The sequence below is a fragment of the Wolffia australiana genome, chromosome 7 (genome assembly GCF_029677425.1).
Source record: "Wolffia australiana isolate 7733 chromosome 7, ASM2967742v1".
NCBI classification, from domain to species: Eukaryota; Viridiplantae; Streptophyta; class Magnoliopsida; order Alismatales; family Araceae; genus Wolffia; species Wolffia australiana.
Genome location: NC_135841.1, coordinates 16,693,848 through 16,710,218, shown reverse-complemented (window position 1 = coordinate 16,710,218; position 16,371 = coordinate 16,693,848). Strand labels below are relative to the sequence as shown.

Genomic DNA, 16,371 nt, shown 5'->3' with positions numbered 1-16,371 from the left:
TTTTTTCAAAAACGAACAAAATTCGCACAATCGCACAAAACTAGAACAAAATCCACATAAAGTGAACAAAAGAACTCCACACAGCTCTGTGCGATGTTCTGTTCAAATTTGTTTTTATTTTATTGGGAAAACCGAACAGAACAAACAATTTGCACAAATTCGCACAAAAAGAACCGAACGACCATGTCTATCTACAACCAGCCCGCTATCCTTTAATAAGACAAAACCAAAAATGCAGAGTTTGTTATGGAAGGGGAAAGGACAATAATAGGCATTCTAGAGTCTTCCCAAGCGATCAACTCAAACATTCTCCGCCTTGATCGAGATGCGGTTCTTCCACCTCGACAGCTCCTATCTTCGTCCGCATCTCTATAAATCACATCCTTCCGATCGCCTTGGTGAAGATACCAGCCAATTTATCCTCCAACCTGGCATATTCAAGACAAATGCCTCCAATCCTCAAGTGGTTTCTAATAAAATTGTACCTGGTTTCAATGTGCTTTAACCTTTTGTGAAAGATTAAATTTTTGACCACTGCAATTGAAGACTTATTGACCCCTAGGATTTTCATTTTCTTGGCTGACTCCCCCTTCATCTCACCAATCAGGCGACTCAACCAGACCGCTCGGAAAGTTGTACTTGTAGCTGAAATATACTCAGCATCAAAAGATGATAAAGCCACTACATGTTGCTTTATTGTTCCCCAAATGAGGATCATAGAGCCCAAGAAGAACAATATCCCCGGTAGGCTCTTACAGTCGTTCTCATCTCCGGCAAGGTCGCTGTCACTGTACCCATGTAACTCAATATCAGTTTTCCCTTTCTCATAGAAAAGATCAATCTTCCACATTCCTCGCATGTATTGTAAAACCCTCTTGATCACAGACATATGCAAGGATGTTGGGTCTTCCATATATGTACTTCAATAACTCACAAATAAGAAACATCAGGTCGAGTATGGGTCAAATATCTCAATTTTCCAGTGAAACTTCTGTACACCATTGGATCAGCAACTCGAAGTGATTTCTCATCTTCATAACGCCACCGAGCTTCCAACGGTATGTGCACTGGATTTGATTCTACAAGGCTGGCTTCCTTGAAGATTGATAGTGCATAAATTTTCTGGCTGAGTCTGATCTCAGTCATGATTTTAATTACCTGGATACCCAGATAAGATTTGAGCAAACCCGAATCAGACATCTCAAAAATCTCCTTCATTTGACTCTTGAAGAAACATGCATGATTGCAATTCATTCCAGTCAATAATATCGTCAACCTAAACTCCCACAAGGAGCCTCTTACCCTCAATGCTTCTTGTATACATTGCAAGTTCTTCTGCTCATTTTTTAAATCCCAATGAAGTTTAATATCCATGGAACTTTATATACCATGCTCTTGGGGCCTTTCGTAGCTGTAGCACATAGTGCTCTCGTCCTCTTTGTACAAAATCTGCGGGCTGATGATAATCTCAGTTTTAGGGCTAAAATTCATCGTTGGTGATTGAGATTATTTAATAAAAATATATTTAACTGCACTTCAAAATACTTAGTTAGTGATGAGTACGGATCGTCTCCATAGGTAACGTTGATTAAGGAATTACTTTCTTATACTTGTGATGATTAACAAGAGTATTCATGAAAACAAGATTCAAGGATGTGAGCTAGTAATATGGAAAAAATACATAAGTTATAAGTTAATTTAACTAAAAGAAAAGAGTAAGTGCATGTGACGAACATGATGATGGACGATGATATGAATGAAGATAGTGCTAGATGTGGAGTGTTAGGATGGTGAGGATAGAGAGATGAGAGAAAAGAGTAAAATGTAAGTCAAGATACGATGATAAATCTTAATTACGTTAACTATGGTGTTTGGAAAGAGACAACATAAGGCAAAGACACTTACCTTAGATCCTTACGTTCTGCCAAGATCACGGCAATTTTTTAGTGCTGGTAAGCTCTCCCTCTTCTCCAATGCTTCTCCCTACTCACCAAGGACACCAAGAACACACTTGATGGATCTCAAAACTTGCTATCTTTCAATCAGCCCACACAAGTAGGAAGCAAGTTCAAGATGAATTTTACACTGATCTAGGCCTCTAATTATAGATCAAATGGTATGGATAGAAAGAGGAAGCAAAGATGAAGCTGAAAGTTTCAGCTCAATCGGAGTTGTAGATCGAAAGTTATGGGCATTGAAGTTGAAGAAATCCTATCCCTTTAAATTATCTTATCATTGTCATCGTTTTCCGTGCATGTTGAGAAGTCAAAGCGCTCCAAATTCTGTGCATTTTGTATTCTGCACAGTGCTCATCATTTTTCATGTCACGTGAAAATAGGAGAAAGAAAAGGACAAAGAAAGAAAAAAACTTTAAAAAATAGTTACTTTCTGAGGCTAATGTGGCAGCACATCAACGCGTGCCACATCATATTCTCTCTCTCCTTTCTTCTTCTTTTCTTTTACTTTTTTTTAAACATGTGGATGTGATCGCACCACGTCACCCCTGCACCAACCAAGTAAAGACAAATGAGTAAGTAATAACAGCAGTCATCGGCTCGTAAATCGTGAAGCAATGATTGCCTCGTTAATGATGGCTGACGGCAATCATTAACTCAACTAATGATTAGCTGACACCAATCATCATAAAATGCCTTGATTCATCGCCGTTCGACGAATTGAACTGCAACACGTCGCGGCGCATAAATAAAAGGACTTAAGACAGATATAAATTATATTAAAATTCATATTAATTAAAATAAAAGCCCAAATAATACATGTAAATATATATTTCGACTCAGAAAAACATATCTTTCCAAATTTAATGTCAAAAATTTCCAGAGAAATAATATTCTGTCTCAAAAATTATATTCGTTTAGAATATGCGGTTATAAAACTCCAAACAAATGCAATGAAATCAGAAATTCATTCTAAAAATAGAGTTAATCATTCCAAGCTTGATAACGTGCAAATTTGAGAAATTTAGTGAAGATGAACATGTAAATATGATCATATAAGTTACTAAAAATGCATGTTATCAGCTGATTTACAGCGACTTCTTCTTCCATGTCAGCGTTGAGGAATGCCGACTTGACATCCACATGATGCACCTCCGAACCTAATTTTGCTACCAAAGCCAATATGACTCTTACAGTCTCAATTCTTGCGACTGGAGTATACACTTCATCGAAGTCAACTCCAGCTTCTTGAACAAAGCCTCTTGCGACTAATCTTGCCTTGTACTTATCAACTTAACTTCCCCATTAGCGCTCTTTTTGTTCTTGAATACCCACTTGAGATGAATGTGCTTACAACCTTCTGGTGGGGGTACCAGATCCCAAGTGTGATTCCTCTCAATAGCTTCCATTTCTTCAAACATGGCATTTTCCAAGTGTCCTCTCTACTAGCTTCAAGATATGTGTATGGCTGCATTGTGGTCATTAAACATGTTGTCGGGGGCATTTCCTTTGTCATTTGATATGCATTCTTCAAGTTCCCATACCTGAAGGGAGTTTCATTAGATGGATGAATCTGAGATGATGCTTCATTTTCACATCCATGATTTGTCTTAGTGTAGGCATGAGTGATTCCTCCAATTTCCATCATTAACATCTCAACAATTTCCTTTTCATCAAAATCATTCATAAAATAAAATGCAACTTTGTTAGATTTCGTACCTTGTTCTACTCCATCATGAAGAGAGCTCATATTCCATCATGCTTGTTCCTCAAAGATGACATTTCTGGTCACCTCAATCTTGCGGGATGTAGGGTCATAACAACGATTCACCTTTGAAGTGATTTCATAACCAACAAACACCATGGGATTGCTTCATTCATCCAACTTTGAGATCCTTCCATCAACTTTCTTCACATGTGCTAAACTTCCAAAACCTCTCATGTGCTGAACATTAGGCTTCAAACCTGTCCATGCCTCATATTGAGTCTTCCCATCTAGAGCCTTTGTGGGAGCTTGACTCAAAATATAGGCATATGTGTTCACTGCTTCTCCCCACAACTCCCTCTCGAGATTCTTCCCCTTCAACAAGCTCCTAACCATGGACATAATTGTTCTGTTTCTTCTTTCAGCCACCTCATTGTTATGAGGCGAGTGAGGTGAAGTGATTGGGCACTTGATCCAATGATCTTCACAAAACTTGGTGAGCTCATTTGACATACATTCTCCTCCTCCATCTGTCCTCAAGCACTTAATCTTCAGACCGCTTTCATTCTTTCCAATTTTCTTGAATATTTTATGTACATTAAATGCATCTGACTTTGTTTTAAACATTACCATCCATATTAGTCGGCTGTAATCATCCACAAGCAACAATAAATAAGTATTCCCCCCAAGTGAGAGAGGAGATATTGGCCTGCACAAATCTCTATGGATGAGCTCTAGTGGTTGCTTAGCTCTATAAGAGGAAGCTGTTGGGAAGTGCAATCTAGATTGTTTTCCTGCAATACAAGTACGACATGTTTGCGCTAGCATATCCAATCTCGGTAGACCAATCACCATCTCCTTATCTGCTAATTGACTTAATGATTGAAAATTAAGATGGCCGTACCTCCCATGCCAAAGCCAAGTCTTGGTCAATGTTTCATCAGCTACAATACATTTTTTCATCACATTCTAATTCAACAATACAGCCCTCCTGTAGTCTTTGGGACCTTGATCAGTAATCTCCCACTTCGGTCATGAATGAACAACATTCCTCACTCTAATGTGACTCGACATCCTTGCGTATCCATTTGTCCAATGCTTAAAATATTGGAATGTAACTTGGGGATAAAGAGAACATTACCGAACTTGAGTGATGTTCCATTGCAACACATGATCAAGATCGAACCTTCCATGTATGTTGATTGTAGAACCATCTCCAAAGTGAACATTTGCAGAAGCTTCTTCCTCTAATTCATGAAATAGAGACCCATCTCCTATCCTATGATTACTCACCCCCGTATCGAGTTACCACAGCCGTCAGTAATGCGGATTCCTCCTTTTTGTTGTCTCTGCCTGATGCCCTTTCTTCTCTCCCTTCTTCACTCCTTGGCATTCCCTAACATAGTGACCATATTTTCCACAATTGTGGCACTTGACTGTTGACCTGTCTTGTGGTCTCTAACCTCCATCTCCACATCGACTGTCTTCAATCCAACTTTGTCCATGTCGTCTTCGACTGCCATCATCCTGACCATGATCATCTCGGTTTTGCATGCCATCACTCCAGCCACGTCCTCCATCACCACACCCTCAACCCTGACTTCATGCTCTGGCTCACCCCCAACCACATTCACGGGAAGATAATCTATCATCCTTCTTGATATTTGTCTGAGTCGACAGTGCTTGTTCCTCCCGCCATATTTGTCGCCTTTTCAACTTCTCGTGGGCTACAAGTAATCCAGTTGCTTCTTCCAATGACATTCCCCTAAATAACTGTGCTGTCCTCTAGAGCTAGTAGTACCATCATACTTAGCTGGAGCTGCACGAAACAACTTTGCCATGATCTCCTTCTCCATAACCTTCTCCCCAGCATCTTGAGCTGAGTTGCAAGACTGGTGAGTTTTGCTCCAAAATCAGCAACTAACTCTTCTTCCCCCATTAAGGGGATCTCGTATTCACGCTGCAAGCTATAAATCCTTGCCTGCTTCACCCGATCAACATCGACTGGGGTCTTCCGTAGAGTCTCCCACATCTCCCGAGTAGAGACGTCACCGTCCAGTTGCTCTAGCACGTCTTCTGGAAGCCCTCCATAGAGAATCATGAGGGTCATCCTGTCCTTTGTCTTCTCTACTCTTACCTGCTGAGTGGCTTCCCAAAGCCCATGGGCTTCCAGTACCACCTTCATCTTCCCTACCACCACCACATAGTTGGTCTTCGTCAAAATAGGCAAACCTATTGATGGTATCTGCTCTAATGCAGACCTTGAAGCACGTGACACAACATGACAAGACTCCCTAAGAGGTCTTTCTTCTTCACCAGCTCCCTTCGATCTCATCATCATCACCAGACCTGATGATCCTAGGAAGAAACCGAGTTCGGATACCACGTGAAGGCTCCAGTCAAAGTGAGTTTCCGTGAGAGGGAACTGAGAGAGGTGTGGAGAAGTGTATACACAGAATGAATAGGGAACAAAATAGAAATGGCAGTTTCTTATGGTTCTGGAACCAGCCTTTTAGTGAGACAAAACTGAAAATGCATAGTTTGTTACATGAAACATACGCTGTAGAAGGGGAAAGGACAATAATAGGCATTCTACAGTCTTCTCGCATAGTCAACTCTAAGAGGTTGGGGGTCGTGCATATTTTGGCATGCCAATAACATCGAATGCAATATCAGGTTAGCTAACGGTCAAATATTGCAGCGTCCAGACTATTCGCCGAAAAATATTTGAATCAAACTTCTCCAAAGGATAGGCTAAGGATTTGAATCAAACTTTTAAGAAGGAGAAGCTAAGGATAGGCTACATGGTGTATTTGTGGGCGTGCAGTTATCCATCTTTGCCACTTAAAGGATACGAGATATATATTTTGATTGAGAAAGTGTAATACCTTATTTGGTATGAAGGACGTCAATCCGAAAAAAATATTTTGCAGCACCCATATCTAACAAGGCAAAAGCACTCTTTAGAGCTTGAATTGCTCCTGAAACTTCAGAAGCATGAGAACCAAGAACTAAAATCTCTCAACATTGACAAGGAGGAATAAGCAAGATTGTGCAAAGCTCCTACGGTAAAGAGAAGTTTCAATTTTAGAACTTTGAAAGAATAGTTTAAATAAAAAAATGGATTTCTTTTGATACCACAAACAAGGAGCTTGTTTTAGACGATAGAGAGATTTTTTAACTAAACAAACATGTCTAGGATACTAAGGCTTCTCAAAACATGGAGGCTGCCTCTATATATAGTTTCATTAAGATCTCCATAGAGAAAACCATTTGAAATATCTGATTGTTAGATTTGCCAACTATTTGTACTAGCAATGGATAACAGAAGTCTGATAGTGTTTACCTTGACCACTGGACAAAAGGTATCCTGATAGTAAATACCAGGTGCTTTACTAAAACCTTGAGCAACAAGTCTTGCCTTACAATGATCAAGAGAGCCATCAGCATTAAGCTTGTGTTTAAATGCCCATTCTGAGCCCACAATGTTGCCTCCCAGCAGAGGAATGGTAAGTACCCAGCTTCCATTGTGGTGAAGAGTGAAAATCTCATCTTCCATGGCTTTTCTCCAAGCTGGAATTCACAAAACCTGTGAGACATTTTCTTCTTTAGAAACGGAAGACGCTATGTATGTTACTTACCTCAGTATTAAGGGCACGAGTGAGCAAACAATACATGTTCACTTAGGAGTTAAGGTAGGAAAATTTAAGATATCATATATATGACGCGTGAGTAAGGGTAGTGTAAACTAGTCCTCGTCTTCACAGGAAACTCATAATGGAGGAGACTAAGGAGAAGTGGTGTTGCACAGCGTGAAGATGGGCTTTGAGCCGAAGATATATTAGTATGGGATGCAAAAAGTGAATCTTTTGGGGAAGGGAGACTATGATAATATGGTAATGAAAAGGATTTTAGAACAGTATAACCAAATGGAGATGATACGAGAAGTCCATCAGAAGATGAAGATGAAGGACGAGCACTTGAGAAAGGAAAATTAGTTTCATCAAAGATTTCATGCCTAAGAATATAGAGACAATAATTGGGCAAATAAATACAATGATTGCCTTTATGAGAGGGACTATAACCAACAAAGATGTACTGTTCATTTTAGGGAGAAAATTTAATAGTTCCAGTTTTGGGACGGAGAAAAAGACAAAAACCATAAGCAAATGATAATCTCTCGGCTTAAAGTGTGAAAGCCATTTTCACAATATGCCAATGTTTTTGCTCAGCTGTCTCATGTTACTCCGATATTTGGGGACATGAAGCCTGGTATTTTATATTAAAGATTTATAAATGTTTGTGAAGAGATTGAAACTCACCTCCAAGTTAAAGTCAAATATCTTGAAAAATAGCCATTCAGCATGTTATATGAAATGAAGAAAGGTGGGTAGGACATCACTCTTAAACTTACAATGATAAATCCAACTTTACAGTCTACATTCTTCAATGAATGTGCCATAATGAGAAAAACCAAGATATGAGTTAATAGGTGATATGCCCCTTAAGTGAAGGTCAATAATCTTAAGTAGTTTTACTGAAGAACGCTTTTAAAAATTGAAAGGAATTTCCTGAGTTTTAGCCAGGCAACAGACTTGACAAATAAAATATTTTAAGGTTTGAGATAGAGGAAGGCCAGAATGAGAAATTCTCTGTTTAAGAACACGTAAAGTAGGATGTTTTGTCAAAAATATCCTTCTACAAATGGCAGAAAAATGCTGATAGCCTTTGTCCTCTGATCACTGTTTTGTCAAAAGCTTGCTAAAGATAAGCAAGAACAGAGTTGATGAATTTCGCTCTCTTTTTCCATCTAAACATGTATTTGGTCGTTGGCACAAGGCAGTTTGTCTTCTATTCCATTGTCTCTTTCTTATAACTGGTATCATCAACTCTTTTTTCCAGTTCACTTCAAATGGATAATCTGTAAAAAAGATTGTCATTTTATTTTTTTGTTTTCTTATGATTATGATTTCTGTTATTTAAGACTTTTATGCAAATATTTCCTTCTGCCCTTTGACTTTCAATCACTGTAGTTATTTTTTTACATAAACAGTCAGATCAAACCATCACTTCTTTATATTTCCTCTCATTGTCTCTCCTTATCACAAACCACGTAAACTGTCCATGCATAGATTTTAATATGCATTTCTTTTCAAGCGGTTTTATTTTTGTTCAAATCCATACCTGTAGAAAATTCACTTCGTGAAATGGAGTCCAGTTTGAACAATGTGTTGCCTGATCATGATGATGAGCTGCATCAATTTGTTGATGTAGTAAAGATGCATTGACACATTGGTGCAGGTAGTAAAGAGGCATTGACAAGGATGGCAAGTTTAAACGCATTTCAAAGTATAGATCTGATTTTAATGAAGGCATTTCATGAACAACGCGCATTCACCAAACAACAAACATAGCTCTGATTCAACCTTAAAGACATGAATACAGTATTGTGCAGGTACTACTATGTCTCCAATATTCACTTGTGCATTATGATCATCCCACCCCTGTGGAAGGTCCAGACCTCGAAGGTACTTAATTGGATACTCCATCAAAGACTAATGAGGGGATCAAGCAAGCCGAAGCCGGCATAATATCCAGGAGGAAAGAAGCACCCATGTATGAGCTTGAGGATTATCTATCTGAGCTTTCTGTTAGGATAATGAGGACCATGTGGAATGGTATCTGGACACCTGCATGCGATCTTATCCACACCTAGCAAAGTTGGAGATGAAGTACCTCGTTGTGCTAGCGGCAAGTACACCAGTAGAGTGGCACTTCTCATTGGGGCATAACATTTGTCACTTCCAAAACATCCCTACTAGAGATGGAGAGTATTGAGCTATTCTGTATGTTACTCTGTTGAATGTGATCCTTAACCTCATCAAGTGAGTAAAATGATGTTTCTTTGTTTGAGAATGTGGGTGAGGTAATTATTTTTTTAAAGACTGTTGAACTTACTTCTTTTATGTCCCCCCTTATTTGAACTTGTATCTAAACCTACTTCTATTGGTTATAAAAACATCCTTTATGAGCACAACCTGAACATCTAATTTCTACATGTAATCCTACAAGCAAGACACCCTCTAGAGTTCAACATTATGATTCTGTTTTCTTAGGTGAAAGCCCCAGGTTTAGTTTTAACATTTGGATCACTTCATGCAAAAGAATCGCCCGCATTTGAAAATTATAATTTTTGTATAGACAACAATTATCTCATTCTACACGGTAGTCATCACTTCATCGATGGTGTTTGTTGCCCCCATCATCGGCAGTTGTCATCCTTTTCAGCTGGGTGATCATCATCCTCATCATTGGACATTGTTCTAGTTGGTGGGGGTCATCACCCTCACCCTTGGCGCTCCTTATCCCTATCGTTGAGTATGGTTTGATGGTCCCGATCAAGTCTGTACTCTTAGCAGGAGACTTAGTTATAGTCAGGCTCAATGATCACAATTATCAAGTCTAGAAGATTTCAGTTCTTCAAATTTTAAATGGGTCTGGGTTGATTAATTTTTTTCAAAATGACTTTCCCCTCTTCTCCTTTCTAAAGCCACATGGAAATTTGGTGGAACATCCTGAATACAAACAATTGTGTAGGAATGATCAACATGTTCTAGGCTTCCCGCACTCTACCTTGTCCGAGTTGGTCATCCCATGCATTAGCAGAGCCAAGACCACCAAAGAAGTCCGGGAATTGCTTGAAAGCACCTTCTCCAACAGAATTAAAGCTAGAGTCATGAATCTTCATTGACAGTTCCACACTATGACGAAAAGTACCAAGACTATAGATGAATACGTGAAATATTTTTGATTTGTTGTGGAGCCTTTAGATTCAGCTGGTGGAAAAATTGATGACGACACAAAGAACTATACATTCTTAAGAGCATTGGGAACCAAATACAGTCAGTTTGTTTTATGTGTTAATGCCAATCGTAGTCATATGAAATTTGAAGAAATTGTGACTCACGTCAAGGCACATGAAATGTATCTTGAATATCAAGAAAAGGAAAGGTCAATTGGTTTTCTTCCCATGGTCAATACTAGCCAGGTTCAGAAGACCACAGCTCCAAATCAAGCACCACGGAGGGACATCTACTATCCAAGGGGATTTAGTTACAATTGTGGAAGAGGAAGAGGCCGGAATGACAGATTCCAATCAAGGTGCCAAATTTGTTCTCAATTTGGTCATAGAGCCCGAGAATGTCAAGAATTTACAATAATTCAAAGTGGAAAGCCAAGACCAAATCATCAAGCTCCACCTCATGCGTACACTGTGAGTAACGGTGAAAACAGTGCATGGTTCCCAGATAGTGGAGCTACACACCATGTGACAGCTGATCCAAGTCTGATAAAAAATTCAACAAATTATCAAAGGAGCGAGCTTTTGCAAATGTGTAATGGTACAGGTTTGAAAAATCTGTCCATAGGCCCTTCTAAAATTTAGACTTATAATAAGAATATTTTTCTCAAAGATAATTTACACATGAGTGAAGTTAAAAAAATCTAGTGTCTATACACAAACTAACTGTCGATAATGATGTTTTTTGTGGAATTCGATTCATCTTTTTGTCTTGTGAAGGACAAGAAAACAATTGCATTCTGCTCAGCGGAACAGTTAGATATGGATTGTATTGTTTGGAGCTGAAGACAAACTAACAAAGTTTACAGGCTGGAGAGAAGAATACTTTAGGCACATCACACTCTTGAATCGGACATCCCCAATTTTGATTATTACAACTAGGTATTAGAAAATTTGGACTTCCTTTTACAAATTTAACAAATCAATTTGTTTGTGATTCTTGTAGAATCTCTAAATCACATACACTTACATTTGATCTTACTCATAATTTTTCAGAACAGCCACTCGAAATTGTTTATTCTGATTTATGGACACCTTCACATGTCTACTCAAACCTCAGTTTTTTATACTATGTTGTATTCATAGATGATTACAATAAATATACATGGTTATATCCCTTGAAACAAATAGTGAAGTACTGGATAAATTTATTCAGTTTAAAAAAAGAGTACAAAACCAGTTTTTTACTAAAAATAAATATTTTGAATCAGATTGGGGAGTAGAATATCAATCTATTCACTCAATTCTAAAAATGCAAGGTATTTTTCATAGGGTAACTTGTCAACGTACCCTTGAGCAAAATGGAACATCAGAGAGAAAACACACATTTTGTAGAAACAATTTTAGCAATGCTTCATCATGCATCAATGCCAAAAGAATTTTGGGATGAAGTAGTAGCTACTGCTACTTATGTAACACGATGAATGCCAGGATTGAGCGGCACGTGTTACAACACATCTTAACAAAAAGTGAATGCAATGATTACAAAGTATGCAAATTCTTCTAGTAAACCAATGAGAAAAGCCGTGGCAATTGCTGACTAGGAAAGACGATCGACTAAAGGTTCAGAGTGGACAATTATTGGTCAGACTCTCAATGACCCGTTAGAATCAACTAGACGCCTACGTAGTGAGGGAAACACCGTGTCTAGAGGCATCCTTGACTTCTATTGATAGCTGACCTAACGGTTATCTCAAGAAAACCCTACCTCTCGACATGAGGTGGCTAATCCTAATGAATCGTATGTAAAATCTGGGCAGCGGAGCAAGTAGCGCAAGACGGCACGGAAAGAAATAATAATACTACTAAAGAAGGGGAGCAGCAGTACCTGATGGGTCGAGACCCAGAAGTTCGTGGTGAGGGAGTCGTTTCAGAAAAGATAGAAGTAGTCATTAGAGGATGGCAGGCATGGGCGTAGTATCGTGCACGCAAAGCACGCTGAGGGCGCATGGAGCGCACGGAGAGTGTGGAGCTGCGCGCGGGAGCGCTGAGCGCACGGAGTGCGTGCGGGTTGGTGGTGGGATGATGACGGTGATCAAGACGAGGACGGCGGGCTGTGGGCAACAGATGGCTTGGATGGCACGGCAAGTACAGAAGAGTGCAGGCGCATGTCGCGCACGCGCGGAGTGTGGGGCGCATGGCCACAGGGTGTGTTAGCGCGGGGCGCACGGGATGGCCGGCCATGGGCCCGCGGGCGTGGGGTGCGCTGGCATTGGGCCCGCGGGCGTGAGGCACGTTGGCGCAGGCACGTGAGCGCGGGGTGCGTGGGTGCAGTGAGCGCGGATGTAGGGGCGCACGGGCGTTGGGGCGCAATGGTGCAGGGGAGGACGAGCGCAGTGGTGGCATCGGCGGCGGCGGCGGTGATGGTGAATATCAAGAACAGCGCCAAGAAATTCAGTTCTTGAGGGTTCTTGAACGATAACAGATCAAGAAACTGACCTTCTTGATGCAGACCTTCAAAAGCAGCCATGGGACGCACCGGCGATGACAGTTCCTTAGAATCTCGACGTGGGCAGGATGTCGTGGCGGGCGATTCCAACAATCTAAGCTAGGCTAGCAAACTGTAAAGATAATCTTCCAAAGGGAGGAGGGGGGAGCCCGATCGAAATGAACTTTCACTTTTTCTCAATTAAACTCCAAGTGGCTCCTTGGGCATGTCGTTGCTTTATATAGGGGAGGGAGGATGCCCAAGTGGGGAAAAAATAGGGGAAATTGTCTCATGATGTGGTTTCCCCTGAAACATACATCAAAACGACATGAAAGAAAATGACTACAGATGAGCCCAAAACACGGCGGCCCAATCTAAATCATTCAAAAAACAGAAATACATGAAACTAAGTGCATAGCTCATAGTTATTGACGATGTCGAGTACTTGAGCCAGGGTCACGGACGTTGGCTTGAATTGCGCAAGGTGGTCCACTGGTGTTCTGTGGCTTGGTCAGTGGAATGGTCCCCCCCCCCATCAGCTACATATCTCATTAATAGATTACCCATACCTGTTTTCAAAAATAAATCTCCTTTCAATTTTTTTTTAAAACCCTACCTGATTATTCTTCCTTAAGAACTTTTGGATGTCAAAGCTATCCATAGTTAAGGTCATACGCACAACATAAGCTGGACTCATGGTCAGAGAAATGTGTTTCCTTGGGATACAGCTCAATGCACTTTGTATACAGGTCTTTCTCAAAACATTCAGGTAAAATTTACATTTCGAGACATGTTTTATTTGACGAACATATATTTCATTTTAATTTGACTTCATCATCAGATAAATATTCAGAGATACTTTGGACCTTCTCCTATTGTTACATCTAATATTCCAAACATTGACAGCGCACAACAAATATCATGATCAACACAAGATATGATGTTTGATGATGATATTCAGCCATTAATGGCAAATTCAGTTCTGAATATTGATATTGATCAAAATATAGATGATGCAACACGACAGTCAAAAGTGACTCTTGGTGTTACGTCCGGATGGTGGATTCTAAATGCAGGGTTAATGACATGGAATAATGTATATGATTTTAAGAAAAGAATAACGGGAAGTACGTCAGTCGTCGGATGATCTGAGAAGTAAATCAATTGGATGACACGTGACGGGTTCTTGACACGATCAAACTCCCAATAATCTGAGTGTTCAGATCGAGGTCTACGTGGTAGGGGACGCCACCGTCTGTGAACATCCACACCATCGTCGAGGACGAACTGGTCAGTACTGTGAAAGGAAATTAACTACATAGTAGCCGATGGCCAACCTAAATGTCGCTTTCAAAATTTCACTAGGCAGCGGAGCATTCGTACGACCAGCATTGAAGAAAGTAATTAATACTGAGAAAATAAGGGAAGAACAGACCTGTAGATTGTGCTCCTGAGCTTGGGTGACAACCCGTTGGCCATTAAGAGGTCCCAAGCAGCATGATCCATTAAGAGGAACCCGATGGCCAGTCGACACCTGAATAGTTTCCCAACCTGGCTCTGTGGAGTTCCTGACGGTTAACTGACAGCCCAGTCACAGGGAATTCTCGAGGAAGGTACGAGTGCAGCACAAGATGAAAGTATCAATTCGTTCAAGCCAAGGAGTTCGTCCAAAGAGAATAGACTCAACCGTTCCCCGTCCTTATCGTAGATGGAGGAGCAAACAGGAATAAGAAGAAACTTCCCACAAGGAGGAGCTTCCGTCGATCAAACAGTGAAATCGACTTCCCAATTGGGAGAAATTGGCCGGCAAACAGGAATTAGTGACACACGAGAGCGGATCAGTCGATACGCCCAAACAGTGGGCATTCTCGACTTGATTGAATCCCTGGGGCGCCGCAAGAATAGATCAACGAATTTACTTGAGCTTAGTTGTCAGTGACTGGTTATGCCAGATGCAGAAACGACCGCGCAGATTCAAGATCCAAGGAAAAGCCAGCCCCTAAGGACAGGAGCGTCGATCCAAGGAATAGAGTGTGCCGACTTTTCCCCCATAGTAATCACCGAGAGATTCCGTCCACCAATAGATCAAAGCCTTGATTTTGTATGCACAAGGAGAAAACCGTCGATGGAACATCGTTTAGATCTCTTTCTTGTCGGGAAGAATGATGGAAAATGCCGAGAGAACGCCAAGAGTATGCCGAATAACTCTGGACAGAATAATCAATTTTTTTAATCGTCAGTCAACACGCTTCTACTTCTTGAACACAATCCACGCTTCTTCTTCCTCGACAAATATTCCTCTTCTTTGAGTTCTTCCTCCTACGGTGAATGCACGATCGAAAGGTTGACAGTGATGAGATACAAAATCACTGGAGAGGTAAGATCTCTTCCAAAGATTCAAGCTTCTTCCTTTTTTTCTTCAGCAACAGGGTAGAACCATGAACAATCAGAAATAACTGTCTCTCCCCTGAAAAAAAACAAAACGAGATCTGGTTTTTTTGAACACAATAACTTCTGGCCTGGCCTCCACGTCCACCCTTCCCTATTCTTTATAGAGGGGAAGTAGAAGTTGTGGAGGCTAAGTTGGGCCCCTTTTTAAAGGGAGAAAGCCTAGTGGGCTTTCCCCTTAAGAGGGATCTTTAGGGGGAGAAGAAGCCCAACATGGATTTCCTCTCCCTAAAGATGACACTTAAACATAATTAAAATAAAACACACATGAGGGAGGCCGGTACTCACGCAGGAGGGGCCTCCCGATAATCCAAAGACGACGAAAGGAAGAAAGAACATAAAGATACACGACGCAAAGCGATAAGACGATGTCGGTTCTCAAGCTTGGTAGTAAAATTGTAGATTCTTCACGTCCGCTCGGGCTTCATGATGTGGCTGGCGATGGATGGGGGAGTGATCGACTGGATGGTCCTCCATCAATAGAGGAACTAAATCCTAATATTTCGGGTATCTCCAGAATGCTTGACCATACGCCGGAGTGTTTGTATCCAAGATGATACACATCAGAAAAATAATTATCTATCATTCACAACTGTTAGACATCCTATTCCAACATGTTTATCTATGAGTTTGAGTGTTACAGAACCAACCTCCTACACCACAGCATCCAAAGACAAAAATTCGATGCACGCAATAAAAATATAATATGATGTTCTTACTCAGAATAAAACGTGGGAATTAGTTCCCAGGGATCAAAATTTAGATGTAATAGGCTGTAAATGGATATACAAGATAAAATATAAATCGAATGACTGCATACATAGATATAGAGATAGCTTAGTAGGAAAGGGTTTTAATCAACAAGGAGGCTTTGATTTTACAGAAACATTTAGCCCTGTAATCAAGCATACTACAATTCAATTATTGCTATTGATTGCTGCGTGGAACAACCTCCAGGTTTCAAAAATTCTTTACA

The 16,371-nt window shown here is 40.4% G+C and overlaps 1 long non-coding RNA gene across 1 annotated transcript; it reads right to left on the bottom strand.

Moving 5' to 3' along the window:
* Positions 1-13,138: 13,138 nt before the first annotated feature.
* LOC144706150 (uncharacterized) lies at positions 13,139-15,492 on the bottom strand. Its single transcript, XR_013582183.1, has 2 exons — positions 14,383-15,492; positions 13,139-13,516 (listed from the first exon to the last, which is right to left on the bottom strand). It is a non-coding gene; the product is annotated as an uncharacterized LOC144706150 (long non-coding RNA).
* Positions 15,493-16,371: the final 879 nt, after the last annotated feature.